The following is a 17238-nucleotide window of genomic DNA, read 5'->3' as shown; positions in this document are numbered from 1 at the left end:
AGTGCTAGTTATATTACAATTGGAAAATTGCATTTGCAAGTGCCTCAGTTGTAGGGTCCCACTGAAAGAAGAAAAAAATCCAGCATCTGTGGAAACTTCCAAAAATTGCCTCTGTGTGGAAACCGGATGTATATTTTGTTGAATCAGGCTCTTAATTATGGAGCATACAAAGGGATTTCTCCCACAGTATACTTCCTTTTAAACAATAGTGTCACACCTGCTTCTCTGACAAGCCTGGTAGCACTTGATGTATTGTCTGTTTCCACAGCAACGTCCTACTAATCAGCAATTGATCCTCCTCTTTTCATTTTAGTGTCTCTGCTGCCCAAATTTCTTCCAATTTACTTGTCATTAAAACAAGGATCTCCAAGTGACCCCCAATCATCTGCCCTTCCTGTCCATTCCTGGTTATGCCAAAAACTGTTAGTTCACAACAGGAAACCAATAGCTTGTGCTATCAGGAGACATTTCCTTCACAGCACAAAACGTCTGAGTAATAATTTCAAGCAAGGCTTCACCCATTTCCTGTAAAAGGAGGAAAGTTTGCCTATCCCAGTCCTCAGAGCTCTCTGTTTCCATCCCTTCTGTGATGTAATGCCTTCTGTATAGGGAAGATGGATCATTTTCCCTTAGCAGTACTAAGTTCAATATTCTGTATAAAGATTTGGTACAGCTCTTTCAGTGATGAAATGTGTAATGTTTACAAATAATTAAGAGATCTGCCACAGTTTATACATGTGGCATCCCCTTTTCAAAATAAGTTAAGGTTCTGGAGTCTGGGGAGAAAAGCTACGATGGAAGTAGAAGGCTTAAGATTCACACATGTTCTGTTTTATGAAGTGTTTTGCTTGTAAAGCGGAGTGTTAGCATTACAGCTGTAACTTCTGAACATCTTTCCAGTAGATGTGAGGGCTCAGCTAGTTATCAGAACACTTGCTAAATGCCAGAACACTAAGGATTGGAGTGATAAGTACTGTATTGATTAGGTATGTTACTCAAATACATCAGAGAGAGAGAGAGAAAATACCGTCTTACTTGACTCAACAAGTCACTTTTGCACATGCTTAAGTCCCTCCGTACTTAGCAAAGCGTTTAAGTGTGTGCTTGCTTAAGTGTTTTGCTGAATTGGGATTTAATACAATGTTAAGGTGGCACAGTTAAAAAAAAAATCAAACTATCAGGAACTACAAAAGTTAAGGTTCCAGAGGCAGTAGACGTGTGTTTTATGATGCATGTTTTTAGACAGCAATGTATTAAGCTATTCCTTTAACAAGCAAAGTAGGGATAGAAAATACATATGTTCAATGGGGCTATGTTATTTTGATTAAACCTAATTTTGCATTTCTTGGCCTTTTTATTCTTATTAAGCAACTGCAACATTGAATTAACACATTCTTACCCAACTTATTTGCTAGAGATTTCTTTAAAGAACCAAAAGGCTCGTGAGTGGGATTTTTGTTTATCCCATATAGGCAAAACATGCCAAAGCCACTTCATAGTGGGAAAAAAAACAGTGAAATCTGTATAAGCTTTTAAGCTGGTTCAAGTCCGGAAGGCTGACTGGTGCTTAGAGACCTACAGTAATAAGTGTACACTTTGGGGAAGATGTATGCACAAAATACATATCCAAACTCAGAACAGAGTCGTATTACATACAAATCCTTATGTATTTCAAGGATTTATAACTTCTAACCAATTTTTAATCAAAACTTAATCCCTAGTGACCACATCCATACCAAGTTCCAAACTTCTGCTGCTTTTAGTTATCTGTGTAGAAGAGTGGGTGGCTATCTTCACTAAAGGAAGAAAAAGTCTCTTCCCAATTCACAATCAGCTACAGCTATTTTGCCCAAACTTTCCCTAAAAAAAAACTCAAAAAAACCCCACCACTTTTTGGATGGAGACCAGGCATCTCAAAAGGAGAATCTGTCAGAAAGTTTGAGGATTTGAAAATGGTCTTTATCACAATTGTTTCTCTGTTACGAACTGCAGCATTCCTTACTAAGAAAAAGCTATAATAAATAGCCGTCAATTCTTTTGAAGGCAGAAAACCTTTTATTATACTTGTGTCCTCAGTCTCTCTCTTTTATGTTATCTGAGCCAACATAAAAACACCACACGGCTGTTGTTTGAAGTCACTCATTCCAATCAAGATGCCCAGCACACTTAATCCTATATTTTATGTTTTGTTTCCTTTTCCTTTCTCTTTAACAGTCTCCATCTGTGGTTCTCTCTCTGTCTCTTCCATCAGCTAGAAAGCACACACCAAATATACCACCACATGTTCCTCAGCACAGACTCTGGTCATGTCTACAGTAGCTAAAGAAACCGTTTTAGCACCTCTTGGCAAAATGGGGCTTAAGCATAGCTTTGTGTTTCAATTAGCTCTTGCTTGAAAGGGGTGAATGTGGTTTTCCAGGTGAAAGTAGACGGGACTTTAATGCTTTACATTTCATAGTCTGCTTCTAAGCCAACACTTGCCAGTTAGTGGTACAATGCCGTGTGGAGTTAGTGCTATTCTCAGGAAATTTTGCCTAATAAAACTACAATCTTAACAGCACCCAATGCCCAGTCTCTAGGTCAAATACAGTAGATAATAGATACATTGTCAGTCTCTGAAGACAGCCAGTTTTTTCAGTGGAGTGAGGGCAGCATTTATCCCAAACTATCATCATCCAGCAAAAGAGTCACGGGGGGAAATTCCTAGAAAACACTATTCACTGCTATTTCTAATGCTAACATACAACTGAACATTGTGGATTTTTTAATTTCAGTACTTTTTCTTCTGAAACTGACAGTGCATGGCAACTTGTTATTTGTCTTTCACCATTGGGGCTTATAGAGCACCTTTCATCAGATTATCTGACAATGTTTTATTAAGGTTAGAAGAGCTGAATATAGTTAAGCTGAATGACAAGGAGGAAGAGTATGTCTTTCCAATACTTGTATGCAGACAGTTACCACCACAAGAAAAAATTATTATTTAGGGTGCTTACAAGGGCATAAGTGCAACAGGATGAAATTAAGGGAAAATTTAGGCTGACCATCAAGAAAAGTTTCCTGCTAATGTTCTCTGTTAGTTCAGAGGATAGTCTTCTATGGGAAGTAGGAAAAGCCCAGATCAATTAGGACCTTTAAACATACACAGATTAAGCACTAGGGAATAACCTGAATTGGCAGGGGATGACCTTAAAGTTCCCTCCCCCATCTCTAATTTGTGTAATATTATATAATCCTGCAGAATTTAACAGAGAATGAGAACTTTTGAAGAGAATTTGTAAATCATCCGATAGAATGTATTAGAGAATTATATCCCTCCTATAAAATTCATAGGTAAATAGTGCTTAAACTCATCTTATTACTCGATAATCAGAGGTTAGAAAGGTTAAGGATATATCTGTACTGCAATCATGGGTAGACACATCTACACTCGATTTAATCTAGCTAGCACAAGTACAATGAAGCCTCAACAGCGTGGACTTCAGAGCAAACCAGCGGCTTGGGTATGTGTCCTGGGTGGCGTTGTACAGCCTACGCTGAAGCCCATGTTGCTGCGGCTTCATTACTATTGGCACTTAAGCTAGCTCAGGTATGTCTACGCATGCTGCAATCACTGTGATGGGTTGGATCCCCCCTTTCTGGGGTGCCACCTGATGTGCTGGGGTCCCACTGAGCCTGCCCATCTCACCAGCCCGGGTTTCCCTCATTCTGTGTTGCTGTGACTGGCTCTCAAGCCCCTTTCCAGCACACACACAACTAGGGACATACCCAACTGTAGACTCACACACAGTCTGCGATCAGCTCTCTGTGGGAGGACTCAGCTAGGGGAATAGGCCAGCACTCCTATGCACACCCCCTCTGGAGTGTAAACCCAAAATTATATGGTCTTACACTGTATAGAAATCCATATAGCGTAAGCTCCTGAAATTCACCCTCTCCCTCAGTGTGGAGGGAGATATGCACAGCTTTTTGCCCCCCCCGATATGAATTGCACAAACTGGGTTTTGGAATAAACAAGAAATAAGTTTAACTACAAAAAGGTAAATTTTAAGTGATTATAAGGGATAGCTAGTAGAACAAAACTGATTACTGAGCAAATAAACCACACAAACTAAGCTTAATACTATTTGTAATCTGTTTCTTGAGTTTAATTTCTCACCCTAAGGCTATGTCTACACTGGCAATTGAACAACAAAACGTTTGTCTTTCAGAGGTGTTCACATCCCCCCTCCCTCCGGAAGACAAAAGTTTTGCCGTGACAAGTGCCAGTGAGAACAGTGCGCTGTCGACAAAGCTGTCTTTGGGGGTGGACGGTTTTTGTCAGCAGGAGAGCTGACACTGCACAACTTTTAGCAGCACGGTTGTGGTGACTCAGCCATGTCGCTAAAAGCTGTGTGGTGTAGACAAAGCCTTAATGTTGTTTTAGGCAGGTTGCAGAGTTTTTGCAGCTCAGAGTTCCAGTTATGTCTCTTTACAGGCTAGACCCTTGTCTCAGCCTGCACTCAGCCCTTGCCTTTCCCCTGCTTAGTTCCTTTGTTTCTTCGGGTGTTTTTAGCAGTCTTCCTTCTTGGGTGGGGAGGCAATGTAGAAGAGCCCTGATTGACTTACATCCCAGCCTTAAACAGAATTTACATAAGGCAGGAATCCTTTGTTTCCAGTGGAAAAATACCAGCAGTGTCCAAGGTGGTATTCCGTACCAGGTGACATCATCACTTGACCCTGTCCTGTCAAAGCAACATCCCAGGGAAGTGGGAGATTAGTATCATCAAAGTTCTATTGTCCTCCTTAAATGGCCCATTCAGGCTGCTTGTCTGGTGGGTGTTCCCCAAGATATACACCCAGTTGTAATTGTTACATAGTCAATATTCTTAACTTCAGATACAGAAATGATACATGCATACAAATAGGATAATCACATTCAGTAAATCATAACCTTTCCAATGATATCTCACAAGACCCATATTGCATTAAATACAACTTAGTTATGTTATATTCATATCATATTATTTCTATGAAGAATATGGGGGTGTAACATCCCACACACATCCTGATTGCAGTGTAAATGTACCCTAAGATGCTTACTCAAAGAGACACAACAAATCAATGACAATGACAGGACTGATGGATCCTTTACGCTAACCACTTACAACCACACATTCTAAAATGAAGCTTCTTCTCATGTACATTGAATAATGTCGGATGGCAAGTGATTCTAGACTCACCATTGTTATACAAGTCAAAACTGGTGACTGAGGACCAGAGATCTCACTAAGGTAGCAAGATGTTTTCATAGATGTGTTTGGGGGGAGGGTGGAGCTTGTGTAACGAGTCCACATGTAGTGCAATCCAAATACACTGTGGGATGCTGGGAGCAAGGAATGGCTGAGTATCCCCACTAAATTCACAGAGATAGGAAGTAGCTAATACCTGGCACTTTTTAACAATGGTCTTTTCAGGCAAGTCAAACCAGAATGATCAGAGCAATGATGTGAACAATATTGCATATATAACTCTTAGCTTCATTCAAGTTACGTTAGGTTGCAACACAGTCTTGGAAACTGGATGTGTTTATAACCTATATTCCTTAACTAAGTGAAATCCTTCTAACACCTTTCATGCCAATATTTCTTCTACATGTTGTTCAGACTCTCATTATGTTTGACATTTTATTTCCACTATTGCAATGTCATCTCCTTGTTTTGCTCATTCTTTCAATATATGTTGGCCAATCTACAAAAAATGTAATGATGTTTTAGACTAGACTAACATCATATTTTGACTACATCCATTCTGACACAGAGGGCTGCAATGCAACCAGCTGTTCATGATTAATATGTTAAACAAAGTCCCCAGTGAAAGCCTATATACTAACTATATGATGCAATGAAACTTTGGGTCATGTGAAAATTCCATCATCATATCACCCAACATTCCCCTGATCTGTAAAACGTCAACTAACTCATGAGAAAAGTCTCATTAACATGTTATTTGGAAGTGTAATTGGCGAAACTGATACACTGCATGTTTTATATCTATGTCCTGTGTGCTACTGTAGTAAGCTCTCATTCCCTCTGTACTATAGGAAATGGCTCTATGGCACTTGAAATAAAATTGAAGACTGTTTCTTCCCACTTCTCTCTCTCTGTGGTATATGTTTGTAAGGGCTATTTCTGATCAACTCTCTGTCTGGGTGCTCTTATTCCCGAATAAGAGTGCTTTATTCTGAATTAGTTTAATCCATTTTGGAAGTGGATTAAAATTCCTCTTTGAATTCATATCCTACTTTAATCTTTAATTAACTTCCTTGTGTAGACAAGCCCTAAGAGAAAACAGGGCAGGAGAGGCCATCAGTTACAAAACCCCCAATACAGAGTAATCCAGAATGCTGACAAGGGGTTATGATAAAATTGAGAGGGGGGGAGGAGGTAAAAAAATGCAAAGGGTAGGACAGCTAAGAAAAGAAGGTGAGAGCAGTTTATTGTAAATGAAAACAACCCCATTGCCGACACAAATACCATTTCTGACAGACCTGAAGAAGAGCTCTGTGGAATTTGAAAGCTTGTCTCTTGCACCAACACAAGTTGGTCCAGTAAAAGATATTAGCTCAGCCACCTTGTCTCTCCCATCCCAGAACCAACACAACTGCAACAACACTGCAGACAATCCACAGTTGACTGTCGCACACACGGAGCCAAGTAATGGAATTTACACCCACTTCCAAATTCAGCCCTTGGGTATCACAGCGGCCAATGTTCAAATTTGGGGATTTAAGTTAGGATGCCCAGTCCTGCATTTGAAAACTCACCTGTGCTGACTTAAGGGCTTTAATATGGAACTGGCTTGGAAATTGGACCCCGTGGGCCTGATTTTCAGAAGTATTGAGCGCACGCAACTCCAGTGGAGGTCATTGGGAGTTGCTAGTGCCCAACACCTCTGAAAATTAGGTCCCATGTGTATATAGTGAGCTGTATCGCATGTATTTATCTCTGACATATTTGCTTAACAACATACTACGTATACCGTCTCAGTTGACTGACAGCACTGAAGTAAATATAAGTAAGCTAAGGCTGGACTCATTTATATGTTTGTCCTGACTTTTATACATTATGTAATGAATCTGCTGAGCGGTAATAGGTAGTAGCAGCAATGGGGTGAATCTGCTGCTACTCTCTGGCTCCTGACTGGGGGATAAGTAAGCCAGGAGGGAAGGTCCAATGGCAGTTAGCAGCGTAGTTGGAGCCTTGGGGGCACAGCAATGGAGGCACCTGCTCCTGGTGACTGCTCAGAGTGTCCGCTCAGATATCCAGAGCTGCTTGGGTGTGATCGGTTCTATCCTGGTTTAAGAACAACAGGGCTTGTTTACATAATATGGCTAAAAACATGTACACAGTGCAAAAAAAGTACACAATACATGGCTCTGTGACATAGTTTCTCTCAGCAGAAACTGACTTGCTGCAAGCCCCCCCCAAATCTACCACTGTACAGTTGAGGGGCACTACTTGTGTTAAAAGTGGGCTTGAGTTTCCAGGGAGAGGAATTGTGAGCTGGTATTCCTGGTGAAACAAACAGCTGAGGTGTGTGCAGAAATCAAAGTTGCCCAGGAGGCACTAAACGTGGGGAAGAACACCCAGAGCAACTAGAAGGGGGCCATAACAGGGTCTGGAAGCTTCTCAGAAAGGACAGATGACTTGAAAACTGGCAAAATCAATTCGGCTGGAAATAAAAACTTTATTGGGACAGAAGCTACAAGATGTCCAAACAGATATGAAGCCCAGCTACAAAATACTGGGGTTGGCAACGGACTGAGGAGGTGACTGGCAGGTTGGCCAGCATGGACCGTCACATTTTCCAGGAAACAGAAAAGAACCAATGAGTTTTGGTCAGCTTGGAATGTGCTAACAGAAATTAACTGCAGCAAGATCTTAAGGAACTGGAGTACTGTCTAGACAAGAAAATCCCAGAATTGAATCAATTTCATTTCTGCATTTATACTTATGTACTGACTTACTTATGCATACACTTCTCTTCAGGCAGCAGTTAGCTCTTTGTAGGCACTACTATTATACAAACAACTTTCAGACACGTTTTGCTTCAATAGGGATTTCAGCTTTGGGGCTAGCTTCTCATCTGTGTTAGGACAACTTTATGCTACCTCTGCAAGTGGAAAGCTATCCTAATGCTACAGGAGGATCCCCATATAGTAGGGTCCTTGAGTGGTACAGGATGGGGCTGGGGTGTCCCTGCGTCCCAACAAACCCCAGTCTGGGCTCTAGAGACCAACGGTAGTCCATACAAGTTAGAACAACCTGGCCCAGCTGTGCTGAGTGCTCCAAGGCTGGCACCGAGAATAGAAGTCACGGTGCAGGATGTGAGCTACAGTTTTATACACATGCTGTGCTTAGCTCTGTTATCACAGAGGAGTCATTGAAAAAAAATCAATGGACAGTGATGGGGGAGGAGGGGAGGAAATATCACATGACTTATCCACGTTTACATTTCTTGACCATGATCCGAGCTCAACCTCAGGATGACCTTGAGCCTTGCCGGCTAAAAGAAATAGTGCTGGTACAGCTGGAACAGGTGGGTAGACCACATAACACAGAGAGAGCAAAATATAAATGGTCTTAAATAAAGAAAAAAAGTCTGTTCTATTAATCTGCATGTCCTGCCCTAACAACAGCACCTCATTATGATTCTGGAGGCTTTGGAAAGGCTCCAGTGCAGTATCTTCAGCATAAAGTTATCATGCATTTCAAAGGCTGAATGCAAAAATCATACACAATCCTATTGTCCAAATGCTTAAAAAAAAAAATGGTACAAGTGTACACCACTCACCAACTAGTGAAACATCCTGTGGCTCCTTGGAATGCCATATACCCGTTGCTGCAGAGTCCACAGGGTTTGAATGGGCTCCCCTCAATCTGCTTGATCTCAAGAAGAGGAGAACGGGGTGGTGGTCACAGTAAGACTGGCTGAGATGTACAAAATAGTGCATAGGGCATGAAGCAAATGGACTAGAGCCCCTATAATCCCCTCAGCAGCAAAGTGGAGGTGTGAAGGAAAGATGGTGTGAAGGCATGGTGTCAAAACGAGCCAGAAAGAGCTGCAAATGTTTTCAGCATGTATCAAAACCATTGTCTCATTCTAAGGCAAACCAGGAAGTTGAACCATGGGCTTTCAACCTTGAGTGCTCCAGACAGCTCCAGGCTATGTCATTTGGGTGAGCACTGAGTGGACACTGTATAGAGGTGTTTGTAAGAAGGGCCATTTTACTTGCAGTCTAATTTTCTGGTCTGAATGTTTGTATCTCACATAAACAACCAAGATGAATCATAAAAGGTTAGAGACAAGATGCTAGCTAGCATGTAAATACACCAAACCTAACCCAGCCCCCAAGCTCCTCCCAACACTCATTCCTGGTACATAAAGTCAAAAATAATCTTACAGGTTTATAAAACCAGGGTTAAGACACTTATCCCTTCCCCTCCCCTTGGCCCCTGCACCATCCTCCAAGAACTGGGGCCAAATCCTAGTCTCTTGGGGAAAGCCTGAATAAATAGGCTTTGAGCTGTGGAAAGCTGCCTTCTTTCTCCCATTGCTGGCCACAAAGCACTCCTCCAATAATGGAGTCACAGACCCTCTAGTCAAGACCCTGTTCCACCATAAATTTCCCCTCCTTGCAGCTATAGAGAGAGTTGCTGAGAGGAATAGGGACTGCAGAGTCCTACTATTCAACTTCGCCTTGAGGAGCAATGTGAAGACGAGAACAGAGCAGACTCTGACTGCTATTCAGGCCTGACATGGCAATGGTGAGGTGGGATTTCCCCCTGAGTAAGAACCACAGGAGTTGGCCCTTAATGTGGACAGACCCAAATGACATTTATAAATCTGGGGAATGTGACTGGCTCAGTCAAGTGGGCTTTGGAATCCTGAGTCTGAACTCCGCCCCAAACTTTGGGGAGTTATTTAAACTCCGTATCTGAGCCCAGACTTGAACTTTCAGCTCAGACTTCTTTCTGTAGAAGGATCTGAAACCTCCGAACTCTTCATACCGAACATGCCCAAATTTGGGGGGAAGTTCAAAATCCAGATCCCAGCTCAGATTCAGATTTTGGCCCAACTCTAGTTCTATCATTCTCCTTACAAACAGGAATATTTGTTTAGCACACGACATAATTACTTTTCTCCAATAAATACGCTCAACAGGTCACAACAGTTAATGGAATTTCATGGTGGAGTTACACTACTTTGCACAAGGTTTTGCTGTTCTTTTGTAAGGCTAAGCCTCCTTTGGGCTAGTAGTCCAGCTGAAAGAGTCTAGGCAATTAATGGAAGGGAATGCCCATAAGCAGTGGTCTTCTTCTTATTAGGTAGGTAATTACACTTAATGACAGTGGCAGCAGTGACTCAAATCCAATGATAAATCTGTATTAATGTTGATTTTCAAATCCTAACACTAAGTGCAACATTTTTACTACATTTTTTAAGCCTTTATATTACAATATGACCTTCATTAATTTTGGGACAAATCCCCCTCCCCTCTGTTCAGTGGCTCAAATGTAGTGAGACCAGTGCAATTCTGCCACAGGCAGGAAGAATTTATGGAGTCCATGCTGGGATTATACATCGCTGCATGCCATGTTGTCCAATTCCAAAGGACTTCCTGTGCACTCTCATACAGGAAGTGTCTGGGGTACTGGCAGGCCGGGGGAAGGAATGGAAACAGGAATGCTGTATTCTCCGAACATTGCCTCTAGCAGAGCACCAGGAACTACTGCAGCCCCAAAGTATTGGAATGGATCTCCAGGCAGCTCCATGGCTTGGGCTCCCCCTTCCTGGATGGAACCCCAGCACACTGCCTTCTTTGCAAAGGATTTATTGACACAATGCTAACACTGCTACCATCCTACCTACTCTAGGGTGCCTATTAGTGCAGCTGAACCAGTGGTAGCCCTGGTGGGAATTTTGTACTACAACTCCCTAGAGTAGTAAAGTTCTTGGACTACATTCTGTTGTCCAGGATCTGGGCCATTACCTTTAGAAGTTTTCTTTCTTTTCTTTTCTTTTTTGGAATAATTAGCTGTATAAATGAATCAATGAAAACAATTTTTCACAGGGAAAAATAAAAAAAGCAACAATGAAGAAGTTTTTAATTCCAAATGTATCCTCAGAGATAGCCTATCTATGAAATAAATGTCCTAGACCGTCTTAATTTCAGTTCACTTCATTTTTAAATAGAGAACTGAAGATGGATAACACTTTATGGAGTATTTTGGCAGAAAACGCAGATTATTGTATTTATTGGCAACATTGTTGTTCACTGAAGTAGAAAAGAAAAAAAAATCAAAGTTATTAAAAGGGGTCAAATTCCAACCTTCTCCCAGGAGTTAATCTCAGGTTTAAAGTAATTTTTCAAAAGAGGTTTTACACTTATAAGGTTAATTGGAAACGGACTCAGATAATCTTTGGTTTGATACCCTGCCACAGCACATCACTTCTCTCTTAGTGTTAGTTTTTCTTAACATCCTTCCCTTACCACACTAGTAAAAGAACAATTTTAGCATTTTACAGCCTGACGCCCTGATTTTCTATGGCTAGGATGCAGCAGCACTCAGCAGTCCTAAAACCAGTGTAACCAATCCCAGGAGGATCAGCCAAGGTAGGGAGAGCCTCAGGCAGCATAGAGCCTTTGTAATGCTTATGCTTGTTTTAAGGAGTGTGGCTGAAAAGAAGGGGGACTCGACTGAACCCCAGTGGTCCCTGGCTGCTGTAATGACATTTTGGAGCCTTTGGCAGCTGGCACAAGTTAGAAGAGAAGCCTTGAGGTGGGTTTGGATTTTGAATATTCTCTTAATTTGGGGCTGTTTGCATCTCAGATTGGGGAATACACTTATGATACACACTATGGAAAGCAGGCCAAGTCAACAAAAATAGCGTGAGTTCTTTCAGCTTTAGGTCACTGATCTGTGCGTGACTAAAAGTTGGGACTGTTTGAGAACCGTTCGGTGGCTTATGTGAATGGGTTTGGTGGTTTCAATGTCGATAGGCATCAGCCTCACAAAGCTCTCTTTCCCAATTCATAGAATCATAGAATCATAGAATATCAGGGTTGGAAGGGACCCCAGAAGGTCATCTAGTCCAACCCCCTGCTCGAAGCAGGACCAATTCCCAGTTAAATCATCCCAGCCAGGGCTTTGTCAAGCCTGACCTTAAAAACCTCTAAGGAAGGAGATTCTACCACCTCCCTAGGTAACGCATTCCAGTGTTTCACCACCCTCTTAGTGAAAAAGTTTTTCCTAATATCCAATCTAAACCTCCCCCATTGCAACTTGAGACCATTACTCCTCGTTCTGTCATCTGCTACCATTGAGAACAGTCTAGAGCCATCCTCTTTGGAACCCCCTTTCAGGTAGTTGAAAGCAGCTATCAAATCCCCCCTCATTCTTCTCTTCTGCAGACTAAACAATCCCAGCTCCTTCAGCCTCTCCTCATAAGTCATGTGCTCTAGACCCCTAATCATTTTTGTTGCCCTTCGCTGGACTCTCTCCAATTTATCCACATCCTTCTTGTAGTGTGGGGCCCAAAACTGGACACAGTACTCCAGATGAGGCCTCACCAGTGTCGAATAGAGGGGAACGATCACATCCCTCGATCTGCTGGCTATGCCCCTACTTATACATCCCAAAATGCCATTGGCCTTCTTGGCAACAAGGGCACACTGTTGACTCATATCCAGCTTCTCGTCCACTGTCACCCCTAGGTCCTTTTCCGCAGAACTGCTGCCTAGCCATTCGGTCCCTAGTCTGTAGCGGTGCATTGGATTCTTCCATCCTAAGTGCAGGACCCTGCACTTATCCTTATTGAACCTCATCAGATTTCTTTTGGCCCAATCCTCCAATTTGTCTAGGTCCTTCTGTATCCTATCCCTCCCCTCCAGCGTATCTACCACTCCTCCCAGTTTAGTATCATCTGCAAATTTGCTGAGAGTGCAATCCACACCATCCTCCAGATCATTTATGAAGATATTGAACAAAACCGGCCCCAGGACCGACCCCTGGGGCACTCCACTTGACACCGGCTGCCAACTAGACATGGAGCCATTTATCACTACCCGTTGAGCCCGACAATCTAGCCAGCTTTCTACCCACCTTATAGTGCATTCATCCAGCCCATACTTCTTTAACTTGCTGACAAGAATACTGTGGGAGACCGTGTCAAAAGCTTTGCTAAAGTCAAGAAACAATACATCAACAGAAACAATTGATACTCGCTGAGGAGAACTGAATGGATGGGGCAACTGAACTCCTCTCTCACACAGAGGGTTGTTTACTGTTCACTTCAACAAACACCTGTGATTAACACTAGGTCAGTATTATTCATCTGTACGTTTTCTACAGAGTGGAAAACAACACACAAAGTTATTTCATTTTCAATGAATGAAAGCATAAATACAAAGCGGCCACCCACACGCCCTGCCCCTATTCAAAAATTACAAGAATGAAATGCAATACAATCAGTGCACTTCTTTCTACCAAGTCCCCTCCAGCACATATTCAAATACTACCCCTTGTACGTTGGATAATATCCTTGGCAAAGCCCCGGTGAAACAAATGGAGTAACTGCTTTGTAGTTGTGTAAATAGTTTTCTGGATCACAGCGTTTCAAGCTGCTGCCTCTTAAAATGTGAGAAAATAGTTAATTTAATACAATGAATATCCCCACCCTAGAGTCTGTGGTTTTTCAAAACCACAAAATATGACTAGACATCAGCCAGGTTCTTTGGCTAAATTTTTTTTTTCTACACTAAAATACATACAGGCTTCTTCAATGCATAATGAATGAAATGATTGATTATACCTTTTACTCAAGGCTAAGAAATTAATACAAGCACATTTTATACACTCAGGATGTCTACAGAAAGCCAAGAACTTTGCAGAGAGAAATACCCTCAGAAAAGATCTTTGCTAAAATGGTTAAATATACTCATTATGAAACCATGCTTAATAGAAGACTTCTGCACGTTAGCTTGAAGCTACAGCTGTAAGCTGTGCAGAGGAAATGACGACAGGATATAAAGGACCAGGGAATATTTAATATTTACTAAACAAAGGTCTTAGTTTAATCATATATCCAGTCATACTGTAAGAATTTGACAGGAACTGCCCCCCATGCTTAGACATTTAGGAGCGTCTATTGCTTTCACTTTGACTTGCATGTGCACAAAATCACACAGCACTAATATTCTTGTAATAGCAAGGTAGTTTTTTCTCCCCTCTTTCTCTTTTTTCAAATGCAAATTCAATCCTAGAAAGGCACAAGCTAGCAAAAAAGGTGCAGCTAAACACCCAAACGGAGCCTAGAACAGCATTTTCTACATCTTTGATGGTTTTTTCCCCCTTAGACCTAGAATTATTTTGAGAAATTACTTCCAAATCCCAGTTGTTTGAGGAAACTCACTTTGGGAAGTTCTTTTTCTATCTCAAGTAGGCCTAAACTGGTGTTTAAAATTCCAGCAAGACAGTGAAAGGGTATTTTGCAAACTCATCTGACTCCAAACGGGCATTACATGATCTGCATTTTTATATTACTGGGGGTGGGAGAATGGGCCAAAAAGCATTGGGTTTTCCTGAAACACACATATTATGTACTTTGCCTGGAAACCAAAGGAAAGTAGTACTGGACAATCATTATTTATAATCTATATTATGGTATTTACATTATGATAGCACTGAGAGGCCCCATCAGAGGTTGGGTCACATTGTTCTAGGCACTGTATAAACATAATAAGAGACAGTCACTCTTTAGAGCTTAAGCTCTAAACAAACAAGACAAAGCGCTAGAGAAAGAAATTATTATCGCTATTTTAGATGTAAGAAATTGAGGCACAGAGAGGCTAGGTGACTTGTCTAAGGTCACACAGAAAGTCTGTGGCAGAACAGAGAATTAAGGCCAAATTTCCCAAGTCCCCGTTCAGTGCCTTAACAATGATGTAATATTCTCTGAATCAGCTCCAACTCCTTGTCCACTAATAAGTTTGAATTTTAATTAATGTATTTCACCCATTCTCTTGCTCCATTTGTATTATTTTTCTGAGAGCATTCAAGTGATCAAATTTTACTGGCACAAACATCTGGGGCAAATTAATTTCAAAGTCATATAATAGAATCATAGAATATCAGGGTTGGAAGGGACCTCAGGAGGTCATCTAGTCCAACCCCCTGCTCAAAGCAGGACCAATCCCCAACTAAATCATCCCAGCCAGGGCTTTGTCAAGCCTGACCTTGAAAACCTCTAAGGAAAGAGATTCCACCACCTCCCTAGGTAACCCAGTCCAGTGCTTCAACACCCTCCTAGTGAAAAAGTTTTCCTAACATCCAACCTAAACCTCCCACACTGCAACTTGAGACCATTACTCCTTGTTCTGTCATCTTCTACCACTGAAAACAGTCTAGATCCATCCTCTTTGGCACCCCCCTTCAGGTAGCTGAAAGCAGCTATCAAATCCCCCCTCATTCTTCTCTTCTGCAGACTAAACAATCCCAGTTCCCTCAGCCTCTCCTCATAAGTAATGTGCTCCAGCCCCCTAATAATTTTTGTTGCCCTCTGCTGGACTCTTTCCAATTTTTCCACATCCTTCTTGTAGTGTGGGGCCGAAAATTGGACATAGTACTCCATATACATAAACATTTACAGAAACCTTCTTCACTTGTCTAATAAGATAACATATAATTCTATGTGACTCATCTGACCAATCACAGCTCAAATTCCAAAGAGTCAAATTTGAAAAGGTATGTATTGGTTAGTTAATAAATTCAGGGAATTGTGATCTTTCAGTTATTCCAGGAAAGAATAAGAAGCTAAATTTGTCTAGTAAATTATTAGTTGCAACTTATTTGTTCAACTGCCCGGATAACTTTTTCCTCACTTTCAAAAGTGTAACCAAGCAAGGGGGCAAGTGTGGACAAAGTTCAGTTGATTGGCATTGCCTCTTCTTGTGCCTGTTTCTTCTCCTTGCCTCCTGGGGTCTTTGTTACATTTTGTCCCCTCCTCCTCCCAAAAGTGCTTTTTCATTACTTGGATGCACATCATCAGAGGTGAAAGTAAGCCAGGCCAGTCCAGCATATCGGCAAGAGCTGGTACGCCAGACCGGACCGGCTTCCCCAGACGGCAATTTAAAGGGTCTGGGGCTCCCAGCAGCAGCTGGAGACCCGGGCCCTTTAAAAATCGCCACCCGAGCCCCACTGCCGGAGCCCTGGGGTAGCAGCAGCGGGGCTCTGGCAGTCATTTAAAAGGGCCTGGGGCTCCCGGCCGCCGCTACCGCAGCAGAGCCTGGGCCCTTTAAATCACCGTCCGAGCCCCGAGGTAGTGGCAGCAGCTAGGAGCCCCCAGAGCTCCGTGGGTGATTTAAAGGGCCTGGGGCTCCACTGCAGTAGCGGAGGCTGGAGTCCCGGGCCCTCTAAATGGCCCCTAAGACCCGGAGTTCCCAGCCGCCATCGCAGCTGGTAGCTCCGTTGGTGATTTAAAGGGTCCAGTGCTCCCAGCTGCCACCACCGCAGCCGAAGCCCCAGGCCCTTTAAATTTAGATTTAAAGGGCCTGGGGCTCTGAAGGCCCCACCTCTCCTGATTGAGGCCCCGCCCCTTCCGGTCGAGGCCCCGCCCCCCTGCTCAGGACTCCAGCGTACTGGTAAATCCTTTAAGTTACTTTCACCACTGCATCCTAATGTAGAAATCAGTCAGATACGATCAACTCTCTCAGTCTCCTACCAACAATCAGACTTGCTACATTTCTCCACAGCAGGCTGAGGATATTTTTTCTCTTGATCAGGAGCTACAGGAACAAAGGGTTGCAAGGTTTAATTTCTCTGTAAGTGGTTAGTTCTAGCTCTCTCTGCAAAAGGGCGTGATCTCTTCCTGGTTTGATTAATGGAGAAGACGGATGGGGGAGTGGACCTACTTGTACCGTTCAGCAATATCCCTAATTTTCCCAGGCTGACAACCAGCACTGACTATATTATTTGTAGGAGGGTATTTACTTGGTAGTACCAATCCAAATACACAAGTTACAACAGCAGTAGCAGCCTTGTATTAACAATGCCTTCTATTCCAGATGTACTTACTGTTGCAAAGTGAGAATCATAGTCACCTCTGTGGTTATTAACTTCCTCTTTTATAACCTTATCTTTTCCTTATATCTGAAGCACCAGCTGAGCATTGTTCAAAACTGTTCCAAAGCCCAGT

Source organism: Natator depressus, chromosome 10, assembly GCF_965152275.1.
Source record: "Natator depressus isolate rNatDep1 chromosome 10, rNatDep2.hap1, whole genome shotgun sequence".
Lineage (NCBI taxonomy): Eukaryota > Metazoa > Chordata > Testudines > Cheloniidae > Natator > Natator depressus.
The sequence above is the reverse complement of the archived record's forward strand: the minus strand, read 5'-3'. Positions refer to the sequence as shown.